Source organism: Triturus cristatus, chromosome 10 (genome assembly GCF_964204655.1).
Source record: "Triturus cristatus chromosome 10, aTriCri1.1, whole genome shotgun sequence".
NCBI lineage: Eukaryota > Metazoa > Chordata > Amphibia > Caudata > Salamandridae > Triturus > Triturus cristatus.
In genome coordinates this window covers 1,064,891,958-1,064,909,093 of record NC_140593.1, presented here as the reverse complement: position 1 = coordinate 1,064,909,093, position 17,136 = coordinate 1,064,891,958, and the positions used below count along the sequence as shown (strand labels likewise).

The window sequence follows — 17,136 nt, the reverse complement described above, 5'->3', positions numbered from 1 at the left end:
TGTATTAACAACTCATAGCGCAATGGCGATAATTTCGCAGCGATAGCGATGTTTTCCATGGAACATCACTGGTTTTGCAGCGATGTTCCATGGAAAACGGCGATAACCTTGCTGATACGACCCTGAGGTCGTATCAGCATAATCCACCCCCAATGGTAATTATAGGTAAATCTGCATTTTATCAGACGTTAGTTTTTGGAGAAAACAGCTGTTTTCTCCAAAATCTAATGTCTGCTAAAATGCGTGGGCAGCCTTGTAAATATTGCGATGTGTACATCAGCGATATTTACAAGGTTGTACTGCCCAGTGACGCCCACTTTGCATCTCATTAGAGATGCAAAGGGAGGCTTTTTTGGCTTTGAAAGCCAAAAAAGCGGAGATATGGCCCTTGTAAATATGCCCCTGATTTCTTAGGTTGATCCATCTAGCATGTAATAGATGATGTCCAATACTTCATTGCCCTTCTTTTACTGCATGTACAAATTGACCCTTAAAGCAATCTACAAAATCATACCTTCTGAAAGAACTGGGAACAGAATTACTGCTTGCATTATAGGGGTGTACAATGTTTCTACTTCAGGGCAGGGCGTTGTGTTTTTTAATCAAACCTCACAAGCTTTGCCAGTTTTGCAAAGGATGTAAAATGTACATTTCAAGAAAAAAAAAGTCTGAAAGTATGTTTTATGTGAAAAACCTCAGTAAAATCCACATTCAATCTGAGAAATCTGTCGCACAAAGGTTTTTGTGGAACAATTCCTTAGCAGAAACTCTTTTGTGTGAGTTTTGACAAAAGGAAAAGTCCCGAGTGCGGACATGGAGTTAATACTCGTAAATGCTCTTTGTGTATTCCCAAGGTCATAAACGTAGACTTTCGGTCTAAGTTTAGACCAAGCCTCTAAGTTTACCTTTGTTAATCGTGCCTATTGTCTCATATCCTACTTGCTGATGCATGCATGGTTTCAGATATCCATCATGCTGTTTTCTTTATGTATGCATGTATAAGGGCATTTATATAGCGCACACCCAGCCAAAAGGCAGCATTCAGAGTTCCATAGCTAGAATTTGGACACCAAACATCAATGCCATCGCTTTGGGGTTGCATCCTTTTTTTAAGTAATGGGTGTGCAAGACTGTTGGTTTCATATTTATTCTATAAAGTTTTAACATGATCTACCTCTTGATAGTTTGTATCCCAGATCAGGAAAGACCGTCTGTCGAATCCTCTCAGCATTTCACATCCTGGCATGTGTGACAGAACAAGCAAGTAGGAGACCTATAAAGATGCTCTTAAAAGGGTCCTATGAACGAGTGATGATTCACAGCATATTTCAATTGGTCCAGAGAGCATTAGCTCAGCACAGAAGATCAATGAAAGTGAAAGGCTCACCGTCAGCCTCATCTGCCCCAGCGGTAAGTGCTCTTCTTTGGATGAAATGTGGTTTACTTGACTTGACCGGTGCATTGTCAAAGAGATCAGGCAGTAAGGCTTCCCTGCAGTATTTCAAGGCGGCTCTGGCATGAACACCCTCTTGCATCCAAGGGCACCCGCATGCCTGCAGCACCATGGACACGGTCTCAATGACGTGACAGAATGAATGTCGATTCCCTGAGGTCTACCTCACCTGCTCGATGTTTGCAAGGCCAAACCATGTGAAGTAAATCCATGTTTTTCACCACAAACCGAGTCAAATGTGGTACTTTTTGCACCTATATAACTAATTATTGAGAACATGGACTGTGTAAGGCATATACCGACTATGTTTTTTTTCCGGAGCTTTATATAGCGCGAACGTGACCCGAAGGTATCAGAGCGCTTTACATGAGCACTAGTTGCATTACACAAGGACGTATTTATCTTTCTGTTATACGTGGGAATATTATGTGATTTGCCCAGAATCACAGGATATTGAGGGTTGTTGTCAAGACTCAAACTTGGTTCCCCAGATCTGAGGTCGACCGCCCTAGCCATTAGGCCACATCCTCTCCCCTTACTTATGTATAATACATATGGGGGCATATCAGCAAGGCGAGGCGATAGAATTATCGCCGCATTTGCGGCCGTTTTCGGCCAAAAAGAGGCGATAATTTTATCGCCTAATTAGCAAGCTCACGCTGACGCGTGAAACCTTGCATTAGCGCACAAATTCTTAACGCTCAGCCTTGTATCTCTAATGAGATGCAAAGTGGGCATTCCTGACCTGACATGACTGTCACTATCATCAAGCCCCACACTATGAAGCATAGCGGCAAGAAAAGTAGCAATAACCCCTGTTATCGCTACTTTCCTTACGCCTGCTTCAGGACTGACTTAGCCATGATATCCTATGGAAGGTGGATATCATGGCTAAGTTTGTGAGTCCCTATCAACAAGCTAACGCCACATTGTGTGAGATTATCGCTGGGTTTCCAGCGATAATCTCACGTTAGGCAGTTAGTGTGAGGATTTTTATCGCTTTTGAGATAAGCGTTGCTAATAGCACGTTATCTCAGCGATAAAAATCCACGCTAGCTGGCGATAATTATCCTAGTGCTAAGTGCGCTAAGCGATAATTATCGCCGGTTGTTGCTGATATGCCCCATAGTGTGCTATTGTAAGTAACAAAGGGACATGCGAAGGAGCAGTAAAGGATGGCGCCTGGAATGTACTGCAATATATGACATATGGCATAGCCGCCAATGCATGGAGCTTGACACGGATCATAGTACACCACATGGTCAGCAATGCATGGTGCATGGCATGGATCACTGTACATGAAATATGGCCTGGTTAATAATGTAGGCAGCATTTCATGGGCCAGTCATTCCTGAAGCATTCGATGGTCAGAGATATGAATCATGCTAATGCCAGAAACATCTGAGTGATGGCAGCTTCTCCCAACTTCTGCACCTTAGCTGCTGGAAAATGAAACAGTCACAGAGGATGAACAGAACATTTCAAAGCTCTTCTTAAATGTGGCTTCAGCTGCTGGAAGCAAAGGGGCTTGGGAATAAAAAGAAAATACATATCACACTGAGATATTGAAAGCAGCATCCTTAAAAATAAAATCCAGATTAAAGACCAATCGCCTTAAAGACTCAGCAACGAGCAAGGATATATTTAAAAAGCCTGGAAGTATTAATATAGATATGTCATTTGGTGTACATGGCATGCTAAAGAGAATGAAGGGGCTTTACTTGGAGTGGAATGTTTTAGGATTACATTGTCAGAATGTGACCCTAAATGGCTTGTGCAACTTTCAAACAGGCTCTGTACATAAGACCTATACACCCATTCCCTGAACGAGCTCAAACGGGCAACACAAAAATGCTACTGTATAAATACTGCAGTGGGCGCTTTTACTGCGCGAAATGCAGTGGTATAAACATTCCATATTTCACAGAGAAAAGAGAAATATGAGTTTTTTAAAGTTACCCTTTATCACGAGGAACCAAAAGTCCCCCAAACCTCTCTTGCACTCTTTAGAGGCCAAGAAAATGGAGGAGTCCCAAAATTGCCATTATTCCTTCTGATTGCAATAGGATCGATTGCTCTTTGATACAGAAAAAAAACAGTTGAACAGAATCACACCGACTTTAGGGGAGAAGATCAAGCAATGTGGTCTTCTTTAGTTGGTCTAAATCTGTTCAAACGAGTGTGCGGGTTAGGCATGAAGAGGTTAACATTTAGTGATATCTGGACTTTTAAATCACAGAGGATTTGTGGTAGTGGAACAATTTTATTGGCTGGTGACAGTATTGGAGAAAAATATTGGGGCTGCAGTGGCATAACACAGGCCCCTGCAGGCCCCGTGGTGCGGGGGGCCGCCGAGCTGCAGGGGGCCCCCTCAGCACAGTACTCAGGCCAGAGAGCTCTGGATTAAATCCGGAGCAGGGGCCCCTCCATGTACCTTGCAGGGGGGCCCCCTCAACTTTCATTGCGCCAGTGTGGGGCTTCCATTACAGGACATGGAAAAACAGTGAGAAGGGGGAGTACGGGGGCCCAGTGGGCACATCAAGACCCCAAGGCACTTGTGGAGGGGATCCCAAAGAAACCTCTTCATGGTAGATTTTTTTTTTAAAGCAGGCTTTGTTGTGGGATTTGCAGATCCGCTGTCGGTTCTAGAACGACACCCACCAGTACCGCCAATCCAGCTGTGAGTCCATGACACCTACAAGCTTCACCGGTCTTGTGCTGCGAAATTAGGGCAAGCCTCACTGGCGCATGAGAGCCTGTAATAGGAATCTGTGGCTTTGGTCCCAGGGCCATGGATTTTGCAGAGGTCGTTCAAAACTTGCCCAAGACCTGATCCCTCGGTGTCTGCGACGGTAAGGAGCACTGGGTATCGAGCACCCTTGGAAGGTGGTGTGCAAACCCACACTAGCCATGCACAGTCCAGGTCAGATGTCCACAGAGAGTGGTGGGCAGGGCCTGGCTCCACCCTCATTTCACATGCCCAAAGGGCTAACTCTTGCTGCTTGTGGGATTGGTAAAAGACTACATTTTTTGGGTGTTTCTATGATCTATGGATGCTTTGTGAACCCATATGTAAGTGACGTGAAACCCATGCAGTAAAATGGTGGTTTGAATCTGTACCACAGAGGATCACAATGAAAAAAAAAAGCTTGGAAAAAAACAAAGTGCATTTGTGACTCTGAAAATAACCTTTATATTTTCTCCAGACTTATAGAAAGAATTGCATAGATTCTCTCAAGTTGCTGAGGAAGATCCAACTTCCTTTTGCTAGCAAATGTACTATGAAATGTGCAAATGTGTTGTGTGCAGCCAATCCAGTTGCGCAGAACTAATGGCCGTACAAATCCCAGGCCCTGCTGCTCATCTTTACTGCGCACAGCTGAAGGTCAGACGCCTGTCAATGGTGAGGCACGGCCCACCACTGTTACATATACGGGCAAACGCTGTGCGCTGTTGGGGGTCGGATGCCCACCAAGAGTGGGTCGCTGGGCCAGGCTGGAGGCCAGCTGTGCAATGTACAAGGCAGTGTGTGGATGAGGTTGGATGCTAAGACCCTGCCCCACCTTCACTGCACATGGCGTGGGGGCAGGTAGGACACTTATGGAGGGTGGGTGGCAAGGTTTGTCCAAAGGACATGCACAGTGGAGTTTGGCTGCAATGGCGGTTTAGGAACAGGGTCTGGCTAGACAACCACCAGTACAGGTACTTACTATAGGTCATGATCTGCAGCCAGTTCCAGCTTCACATGGCTAAATTCAATGTGCAGTAGGAGTAGGCTGCCTTCTACAGATTATGCACAGGTAGCCATTCCCTACAATGCATAGTCAAAAAGTCTAACTTAAGTGGTGATTAGCTGTGAACAGAATTTGAGCTCTAAAAAACAGGTTCATGTGGAATATGGTTGGAAAAACAAAAGATTCACTGGAAAAAAACAAAAGTTAAAGTAAAATCATGGTTATGTTTGCCTACAGCACCATAATTTAGGCTTAAATAATCTCTAAAATGTCCTGAAATAAACAAAGTTAAAGTGCAATTAAGGTCACAGAACAAAACCGAAAAAACACTGAAATTCTTCAGTCATGGGGGCATATGTATCAAACGTTTTTTTAATCGCAAACGCTGCGATTCGCAAAATAACAACGTTTGCGATTAAAAAATCGGTAATCAGGATGTATGAGCCAAATCCCATTGCAAAAAGGAATTGCTAATTTAGCGATTTCTTAATGTTGCGTAAGCATTTAAGAAATCGCAAATTGCGATTTCTTAAATGATATGTAAAAAGCACCCAAGATGTGCAAATTATCCTTAAGAAATCGCAAATTACCACCAACTTCCAGTTGGTGGTAATTTGCGATTTCCGTTCAAAATGCACTTTTTTGAATTTTACAAAGTGCCACGTGGCGCTCATACATGCCCTTAGGGCATGTATGTACGCCATATGCACACACATGCTCATTTCAGTGGTGCATCAGGGTGTCATCATGACACCCTTGCACCTTTGAAATTATTCTCAAATTGCGATTAGCAAATTGCGAATCGCTATTTGAGAATGACTTCCCATTCATTCCTATGGGTCTCCTGGCCCATAGAAATGAATGGGCAGGTATTCCTTAATTGCGATTTCGCAATTTGCTAATCGCAATCAAGGAATTTTAAGAAATCGCAAAAGTTTTGCAATTTTTTAAATACATCACGTTTTGCAATTCTCAAATAGAGATTCTTTAAAAATCGCTATTTGAGAATCGCAAATGGTGATGTTGATACATATGCCCCATGGTTCAGTAAACTAACCATAATTTGCACCCCAGTCATTCACTACTTATGGTCTCACATATTACATCACACATGACATGTTAAATGACATTATTGATGACAAATGATGTGGCTGATGGCATCATCCATGATACTGCTCTTAAAATTCTTTTGATTTTTTTTTTAATGATGTGAACAACAAATGCATCTTCAGGTCAAAATGGAAAAACAAATGATGTGGAATGGGTATCTAAATTATGCAGCAAGGCAAATTATGCAGTACATTCTGCTGCTGGACTATTTTTTGTTTTGAAAATAGAAATCTACGCAGGGAAGTGTCTTTGCTTGATTAGTTGTGAATTATTCAGGGTATTCTAGAAAATATTGTTAGAAAGTGTTTTTTATGGACCCTAAATTTAGACAACCAATCAATTAAACTGTTGAAGATAGAGATACCAGTGGTCGTATTACGGATGCAGCGCACTTTCATTGTTTGAGCCAGGACGCAACTTTCAAAAGGTGCGCCCTGTGCAAACAAGTAAAGTGTGCCACATTAGAATGAATGCGCTGACCCCAGGGCAGCCACGGGTCTGCACTGTCCTGGGTGCAGCGAATTCGAGTGAAATATAGAACAACTGTTTAAAAGTTGTTCCATGATTCACTGTGCAGGCAGAAACCCACCTGCACTTTTAAGGAAGATTAGAGATCTCCTTGCTGGCGCGTGCAATGAGTAACTGCCTTTAGGATGTGCACTGAAAGTGTGCCACCTTTTTGTGGTGCAGTTTCAGTGCACCATTAAAGGTATGCTTGCCTCCACAGAAAACACAAGATGATGGACGGAGTGCTTAAACTTTTCAACCTCTCACCCCAGTCGTAGATCTGGGTTTAATCTATTGTTCTTTTGTTCACTATGCCACCCCAGTTTGGACCCAGCCACAGTCTTGACCCTGTTCCTCATGGGAACAGTCCAGCCCAAACTGCCCGGCCGGGTCCTCACTGGACCGGAAACAAGAATCCTGGGACTAGTTTCAGGGTTTCACCCCTCACCAGCCAGGCTAGCTTGAATCCAGTGGCACAGCGATCAAGGGACCCACGTCTGGGCATACACGGCACACTTAGGGCGAACCACAGCAAACACAACAAGATGATGGACGGAGCGCTGAAACTATTCATGGCGCACATGCCCATTGCACCCCAGGGCACAATGTATAAGACGGGCCCTGGATTTTAGTTCACTAATGATTGTGGGCAATCCGCAAACCCCCAAATAGAAAAAATATTTGAATTTTAAAATGAGAAGAGCGAGTATTTTCTCCCATCGACCATTTCAAGCCTGCGAACCTAGACCAGGTTTTCAGGTATGAAGTTTTCTGAGTTGCTCATCAAAACTGAACAAAAATGTGACTTCATTACAGTATGTGGATTTGATTCCTGAATTTAGAAAAAAAAATGAAGTAGCCAGAAGAGGTAGGGGGAGTATCCGTGACCCAATGGCTCTGGTGAGGGAGCCCCCCAATGTTAAAATTTGCAACACAAAAAAGGCAAATTTACTGCAGGATTCCATGACCGAGATGCTGGCTTTGTGGTTGACAGAGCGGCCCCTCAAGGCATGGGAACCTCGGTGAAGTGTCTGCAAATGCCTATCAACAGATTTTGGACTCTTTTTCAACCTGCCGCTGGTTTACGCTGGTTTACGGATCTGCTCTAGTGTCCAAGGAACTGTAAAAACACAAGATCTGGCCATAGGTCAGGTCTGGTGGCTCAACCCCAGCTCTGCAAGTGCAAGAAGCATTTGGCGGCCCACAGCAAAAGCATCAGGTGGCGGGGGCTAGCTGCCCACTGTGGTGAGGCGCAAAGCATGTCCGAAGGCCAAGCCTGCGGCCAACTCCGTTGAGTCTCCCGAGACGGGTTGGGCACAGGGAACTGTAGCATGTTGTGCATGATTTTTAAAAAAAAGATATACTAGAAAAAACACAAAGGTTAAAGTGAAATTATAGCTAGCTAAAAATCCACAGTTCATATTCAGTCGGGGTTGTGAATTAAAACCATAGAACCACTGAAATTCGCAAGTTAAGTTTAGTTATGTAATCCATAACTCGCACAATCACCTTGCAAACCATTTATCGCACATCAAGCACTATCTATCTATCTATCTATTTGTCTATCTATCTTTTTTTTTTTTTTATTTATCTGTCTATCTGTCTATCTACATAGTGGCGAGCCGGTGCTATTGGCAGCACCAGCAGTCTGTTGTGTTCTGACATTGATGGCAAATAAATGAATAGGTAATCATTGCCCCAAGTGCTTGCCATCATTTAAGTTTACTTTGGTAAGGTAATTGTGCAAAAAGTATTATCTCTGGCTCTCTCTCACTCACACACGCTTGCACGCAGGCACACACACTCACACAAACACCCACACACACGCACACACACACACACAAACACCCCCACCCCCATATAATTCTGCCGAACTTTACCCTTGTTAGGAACAGAATGATAATGTGGCGATGGAGAAGCAAGAAATGTGGCACAGTTATCTACATTATGTGGCAAAAAAGGCAAATTCTGGTGCACAATATTAGGCGTGATTATTTTAATACATCGGAGCAAAAAACAGCATTATTGTTAAAATCTCTAAATTTACACAGCAATTTTTTTCTAGTGCTGTAAATCTACAATTATTTGGTAAATACCCTAGCCACTGAATTGCACAATTGCCCTAGACCTGACCATATTCCAGCGTTCTTACTTCCAGTCAAGGCACATTGTTAGCTGTACTCTGAAGACAATAGCTGCTACAGTCTCTCTTTTGTTTGCAGACATTAAAGCTACATTGGCGCATACCCTGGAGACCATCAAGATAGGACCGCTGTATTTCACGTTTCTTTCACCAACAAACCAACAAGTGGTTTAGGAAGAGCACTTGTTCAGGGCATTGATTGTATTATTACTTACTTTTTTCAATAGCCATACTCTGTATAACCATTTCTTGCAGCAAGAATTCTTCGAAGATACTGAGATGCATTACTCTATCATTCCTATAGAGGGAGACACTACGATTTAAGTCTCCCTTTGTGTATATGACAGTGGTCTGGTCTTCCCAGAGTTTCATTGATCTTTTGTTGTTTTTAGAACGCGTTAATCGTTTACTGTATGAATGTGGTATGTGTGGAAGTTGGTGATTAGAGATTTTGATCTTTTGTCTTGGTGTCTTTGATATTCCATACTTATAATAAAAATGATAATATATATTCCGCTTTTTTTCATTGTTTAATATATGTGTAATGCATTACATGATCAGTTTTCAAACATAGGTGTATTTACCTTATCTGTTTCTTCAATTATTTCTATGTTCTTCGCTCATTTTTCATTCATTTTCTGACTCCTATTGAGCGCTGTTATGATGGCGAGAGATTCCGCCCATTAAAGTACCGTACAGGCAGGATAGTTCTCATATACCTCATTAAAACAATATTGTGCAGTATTCTACTTTTTTAAGTCAAGTATCCCAAAATATGCAATGAACATAAATATAAAAATTATACATGTAACATAAATCTAAAATCAAAAAAATATAGTTTACATGTGGACGGCCTCGCGGCTAACATTGTCATCAGAGCCCCTCAATGGCAATATTCAACCTCACTGCATTGTTAGCTGTTATGTTCCCTCCATCACTCTATACATACCTGTGCAAAACAGTTAGGAATGAAAACATTTTAAATGATAGCTGTGGTTTCTAACCTAAGTCCAAATGCATCCCCAACTTTCCAACCAATACAATTGATGTGTTTCAAAAAGCGGTGACTGAGACCTGAAAACTCTGAGAAGCAAGGTAATCAAATGCATTAATAACCTCACTTGTGACCAGAGTTTAGTAATTCAAAATCTTTGAGAAGATTCCCATATTATTGTAAAAAAAAACTCAGACAATGGAGGAAATATATTATTATAGTGAAATGTTGATATAAACAAATGAAAACCAATGAGAAGGTCTCGCTTTTGGGAGTTTATAAGTATTTAGTTATGCAGCACAATAGCCTTGGTGCAACAATAACTGTTGCATGGCTAAACACTTATAAGGCCCCAAAGGCGAGACCTATTGGCTAGGCCAATGCTTGTTTAGGACTTGTGCCCTGGCTAAATGGCTCTATTGTTTGTTGTGTATCATGGTACAGCGCTATATTTAGTGATATGCTCCTACCTCCCCACCCCCTTCCCCCCACACAACCGAGGCTCATCTTTGACTCTCCTCCTTATCCTTTTATGCTATTAGGTCTTATTTCTCGAAAGCGCACTGGGTCGGCACATTAGTAATGTTTGTCATGTTATTCACAAAACATTGAAATGAAGTGTGAGAAAAAAGAAACGTGCTTGTGTAACCTGTGAGCCGGTTATCTAACTGGGAGAGCTGGTTTGCACGCAACAAACAGAGAAAGAAGGAAGGAGAGAGAAGAAAGTAAGCAGGGTGAGAATGCAGGACAAAGACGAGGGAAGGCACAGAAAAAAGGAGAAAAGGAAGAGCGAAGCGGAGGGACATGGGGTAGCTAGCAGAGTAATGCAGGAGATGGGAAGGGGAAAAGAAGACAAAAGGAGGAAGCGGTAGCAGAACCGGTTTATATTTGTTGCATCACACGTACAACAGCAGACGCTCACTCTTTGCTCTGGGCACAATGTTGAATGTATGTCTGTCTAATTTTACCATCTGAGTGAGTGATACAAAATGATAGAGTGCCCTGGCACCCCCAGGCTTCCCCCATACCTACGGATACCCTCCAAAATGACGGACAGACACGGGTACCGAAGCAAGGTTTTGTTTTTTACTGATGTGATGCACAGCAAAGAAAATACAGGGCGTCGAATCTCAATCATGAAGAACGGTTCCCTATGAAAGTCAAAGAGAACACTTCAAGAGCAGCTGGGAGTCATGCTGTCACTTAATACACGCTGCAGGGGCAGGAGCGGGGGGCATGAGCAAGTCGTAACCCAAGTCTCTCGGGACACAAGGGAGGGACGGGTGTTCAGACACTACTTTCATCACTTATGTTAAATAGCTCAGGTACAGAAAGGCATTCTGCAGAAGAGAAAACGGGTACAAAGCCTGACACAGTCACATTAAAAGTGAAGTAGATTTCGAAGAGCAAAACAATGAAGACAGGGCAAACCCGGACCATAAACCCACACTGGTATACTAAAGATTAAAATGTAAATATATTACCAAAACATTAGAAAACAAAAATAGCTCGCCTCGCACTAAAAGTGGGAGAGGTGGGGGGAGTGCGACAGCACACAAAGCGTTTCCCTTGCGGGAGCGAGCCAGGGACACCATGTGTTTGTAAGTTAATTACAAACATATGGTGTCAAGCTCGCTCCCGCAAGGCAATCGCCACACGTGCACGCGTTGCCATTGAAGGCAATGGAACGCGTGCACGTTTTCGGCTGAAAAGCCGAAGCGATTGCAAAAGGTCTTTTTTGCCTATGCAGCGCATGCGTGCTGCATAGGCGAGACCTAATAAAGGGGTGTGTCTTGGGGCTCTGGAAGACCATGGTCGTTGGCTAACAAAGGTGTTTTGGCCACCCATGGTGGTGTTTGGTGGAGGGCATGGAGGAAGGCCAGGCCCTGCAGCCAACCTCTTGCTGTGCATGACCAATGGCCAAGCGCAGCAGAGGGTGGCCGCCCACGACTCAGAAATTTACTGAAAACAACAACGGCTAAAGTGACGTTATAGTTGGGTATGTTATTATATCCAATTTTTCATTTAAAAAATCTGAGAAATTAACTGAATAAATTAAAGGTTATGACCTTACATATTACATCACTCATGACATGTTCAATAACATCATTAATAACATTAATGCGACATCAGGAATGACATAATTGATTCAAACACGTGCATGGCAGGGGCTTGAGTTATAGATACTTGACTATAACTGGTAAATTTCAGTGTTTTTTAGGTTCATAAATGTTTCAACTGACATTTTCTCCTAACTATGTCACTTTAACCTTTGTTTTTTTCCAGTGAAAAAGAAAAAAAAAATATATATATATATATATATATCATCACAAGGTTGCCCTCATTAAAGACGCACTCTCAAGACAGATGAACTCGGCAGAGTCCTTTATTTGAGGGAAACAGCATTTTGCATTTCAGAAAGATTTCATTCGCCTTACGCGTTTCGAATCTCACGATTCTTGTTCACAGGCATTTCTGAATAGATCTGGAAACACTGCAGGACTTCACTCTCCTCTGCATGCTGCTTGAATAATTGCCCTCCGGTGGGCCTCTCCAGTGTGTTTGTTCTCACAAGGCATGTTGGAATTCGTTGTCCCTATTTATTAATTTTAACCCTCCAGTGGGTGTGCGCCAGAGCCATTCCAATCATGATTATTTTTAAGTCCTCCAGTGGGCCCCTCCATGAAAAATGCTGTTAAATGTCCATTTATCTGGCGTACCTTAGCGAAGCTCTGAAAAGTTCAAGGCCTCCTAACTAACGGAATTAAAAGCCGTGCATGAGTGCACAGGATGCTTGAAAATCAATTAGACCAAAGACGGAATTGTGGAAGAAAGAGTGTGTGGCCTCACATCGCCTTTGAAAAAGGAGATTGTTATCTCTGAAACGCGTCAGGCAGATGAAAAGGGAGAATTCCGGACTGAAATGCTCGCTTTATCCAGAAATAAAGTTGTTGTGCAACTCACCTGCATTGGAGTGCGGACTTGTTTGCAGGGCAAAGTTTGGGGATATTTCGCACGGCAGGTCCAGCCGTGAAGTCGACGCACCGCCCAACAATGAGGGACCCGGGTTTGGAACTATTCCGGATAGACGTTGGCAATGCAGGTACCTGAATATGATGAAAGCGGGACTTTCAGTCCCAAAGCCCACTGGAGGGCTGCTCCGTTCTTTAAAGCATTGAAGTCTACACATAAACCCACTGGAGGGGAATACATATTTTAAAGACCACAAATACCGGAATGCCTTGCATGAACACACCAGGGCTTAATTAACTAACGGAAGTAAAAGCCGTGCATGAGCGCACAGGATGCTTGAAAATCAATTAGACCAAAGACGGAATTGTGGAAGAAAGAGTGTGTGGCCTCACATCGCCTTTGAAAAAGAAGATTGTTATCTCTGAAACGCGTCAGGCAGATGGAAAGGGAGAATTCCGGACTGAAATGCTCGCTTTATCCAGAAATAAAGTTGTGGTGCAACTCACCTGTATTGGAGTGCGGACTTGTTTGCAGGGCAAAGTTTGGGGATATATATATATATATATATATATATATATATATATATATATATATATATATATATATATATATACACACACACACACACACTTAAAATACAGAAATTAAAGTGAACTGATGCTTACAAAACAAACTATAAAGATCAAGAAATTGTCTACGTATGAAAAGCTCCCCAACCTATAACTAACATAACAGCCATGCAATTTGAGGCAATTTCAAATGTCATAAATAATGTTACAAATAAGGTGAGAGGAAAGCAGTTTATATATGTTGTGGTTGTGCGACCTCGCTGTGTAATAAACTCACTATTTCGTCTTGGATCCAGTCAGGCTCATTTGTAGAACCTTAGCTCAACCCTGGGTAGCTGTGGTTTCAAGCAGCCAGGCTTTAACAAAGGAACAAATGTCAAGCATTTAGAAGTAAGAAAATAATTGAATACGAAAGAAACACAACACAAAGGAACTCCAACACCAATTTATAAAAACAAAATCTTATTTTTTATAAATTTGTACACACCAAATGAACAAAATCCATCAGAAGGCTCCAAAGATATAAATTATTAAGCAAATTCTAAATCAATGCTTTTCACTCAGAATGCAAACAAGCATTAGTAGCTATCGCAGTTAGCAGTTACTTTGGAAACGTTTGAAAACGTTTTACAAAGTTGTGGTCAGGTACTCCCGTCCACCTTGGGCAGCCAAATCAGGCAGGGAGCAAGCTAAAGGAGCCAGTAAGGCTTATCAGGAAGGTTACCTTCCAGTCCAAGCAGTCTCCAGTCCAGTTTCAAACTCTATGGGCAAACCGCCATACACATCATTGAAGTGGTCCTGATGCAAGGGATACAAGATGCTGAAAATACTAAGGATGCTATTGATGCTGATTCAGTCGATGGGGGCCATTCTGGGGCCACCATCCGGTCCATTACCACAGTGGGGTGACTTTGGCCACAGAGGTCTATGTCCCATGAACTCCAGGTACAGTCTAGCCACAAACCAGTTGCCAGTGACTCCTGTCACAGTGAAACCAGCGGTTCCCTTTAGCCGAGGCTAGTGTCGGTCTTGGGCAACCAAACTGCACTTTGATGACTCTACCGGATCCAACAGACTTGGATGCAACTTTTGAGTGTCAGGACTTGGACTCCAAGGCTGTGTTTCAGAGGTCAGTGGTAATCGAGCAATTGTTGCTACCAACTCGCCAAGGCAGCTTCTTCAGCTTTTGTGGCCCTGGAGCTATAACAGGAGTCAGTCAACTGACTGTTGGAGTTCACCTCTTCTGTCTGGGGCTTGGAAATGACAGCACCATGGGCACATTCCTTTCTTTGCTACTCAAGGATCAGCAGGTACAGCCAAGTCTTTGGTACAGCCGTACTTTGCGGGGTCCAGGGAATAGAACAGCAGTTCTTCAGTCCTCTCTCTAGTGCAGATGTGATCCGAGGTCTGGCTGTGAGGGGTTCCACTTTTATGCCCACAACTTGCTATCTAGGATGAGGTGACTAATAGACAATGAGTTACCAGGTTCCTTCTCGCCTGATGATGACTTCTAGGAAAGTGGGGCATCTAGCTATCCCAGAGTGCAATATTTTGCCCACACCCAAGAAGGCAGAACCCTGGCTCAATGGGAGGAGCTTGATAGCCAACCGTAGATGTTTGGCTATCTGACAGCTAGGCGCCCATGGGAAAACTGGTTTGGCAATTGTTTACCCCTCTCTTTTCCCTATGCCAACCTGTGTAGTAGAAAAAAAGAGCAGCCCCTCTCGTGTTGTCCACCATTTGCCCATCAAAGCCAGCTTCCCTTTTGAAGCTCACCTTTTGGGCTCTCACCCTATTTGGCTTCCTGCCAGGGCGAGGTAAAGCCTCTTTCAACCTCAGGCCTCTATTGTGTCCTTTCAGTGAGTCATTCACACATCTGCCAAGAGGGGCAGAAGACTGACTCATGGCCAGCAATCGCAAATGGCCACTTGAAAACATGGGAAACAGAGTAGCCAGCAATCACAAATGCTCACTAGAAAACTTTGGCAACAGAGTGGCAACTTTCTAAAGTTGCCTTTTACTTAAAAGTTACACAAATTCGACTTGGGAATCAAGTTGGGTTTAATGGAACAATTCTTTTGATACATTGAAGTACCAACTTTAGTAGCCCTGTTCAGAAGTTAGCAGAGCTGAGATGTCAGCATGTAACCTTGTACTTGCCAATGGGGCTACCTGCCTTTATTCAGCAAAAACTACAATTTGGAGTTTTTACTGTTAGGACATATAAAAACACATGTCCTACATTTTAATATACAGCACCCTGCCTTAGCGCTCGACAGGCCTACCTTAGGGGTGACTTACATATGTTAAAAAGGAAGATCTGGACTTTATCATTAGTTTAAATGGCAAAGTCAAATTAGCCATTTAAAACTGCTCTACCAGTCAGCAGTGGCAGGCTGGGAGACATGTTTTACTCTGTCGCTCTCATGGTGGCACAATAAGTGCTGCAGACCTTGAGGGACACTTTAACTTACAGGCCATGGGTACTCCTTCTACCAAATACTGGGACTTCTAAGTAAGTTAAACTTAAGCTAAATGGGTATAAGCCAATTAAACATACTCCATGAAGGGTCAGAGCACTGGCACTGAGGTCTGGTTAACAGGCCTCGGTGCACTCGATGAGTCAAAAAACCAGTAGCATTAGTCCAAAACATTGGGGTTGATCATGTAAAAAAGTTATTCCCCTACATAAGATTACATAAGAACTTGCCATTAATACTATGAAAGAGACAAATATAAATCCAGATTTATTTATTGGTTTGAGTAAGTGTTGCTGTTTAATGATCTGCTTTTAGGTGTTCTTGCTTATTGGTAGATATATTGCAAGGTCACAAGCATTGCATTTGATGTGCCTGATTCATTACAAAAAACATTTTAGTGGTTTGTAGGCCCTACTGTTGGGTTTGCAAACCCTTGCAGCGCTGTGGACCCTTGATGGGACCAAGACACCTTGTGAAATTTTCTCAGGCTCTTGACCTGGGTTTGCAAACGTCAGGTGCCACCCTATAGGCCATAATTCCAGCATCATTGTCTGTAAACCCTGTGCTAAAACCTGATTTTTGTTCTTCTTATGTTGCAACTGGGGAGAGAGTGGTCCCTTTGCAGATGGTCCACTCCCTTGTCCAAACGAAGTTGTCTATTTTTTAAATGTGCGTCCTTGAACCCAGGTTTATCGACCATTTGCAGTTCTCTCTAACTTGATTTATAGGTCACACGAATGTGAAGCCTTCGCAAAACACTTTTCTAATACTAATTTCTCGAAAGATTACGGATTTGCACCAATACAGACAAATGTATTTCCTTTGAGTGCAAATCTGTTCTGCCATTTTTTGATGAAGTAATTGAATATGTCATGAGTTACGTCATATGTGAGATCATAAGCAGTGTATGACAAGGGCCCAATTATGGTTAGTGACCTTTCTGTCTGTGCACTTGTTTATATCTAGAGGTGATTGCCAGATATGCTCTGCTATCATCCTCGCTGTCCTTTGTAGCAATGATTAGGGTACTCTTCTGTAGTTTTATTTTGATTTAATTTGAATAATATTGTAATTATTTCCTCTGTGTGCAAAATATGACACCATTTTATTATGAATCTGCATTTATAAGATAACTTCAATTTCATAGTAAAGACAAGCATCATGAGGACTGAA

The 17,136-nt window shown here is 42.7% G+C and overlaps 1 protein-coding gene across 6 annotated transcripts in view; it reads right to left on the bottom strand.

Moving 5' to 3' along the window:
• Positions 1-17,136, bottom strand: part of CARD11 (caspase recruitment domain family member 11) — a 935,632-nt gene that overhangs the window by 222,618 nt on the left and 695,878 nt on the right. The window lies entirely within an intron of this gene.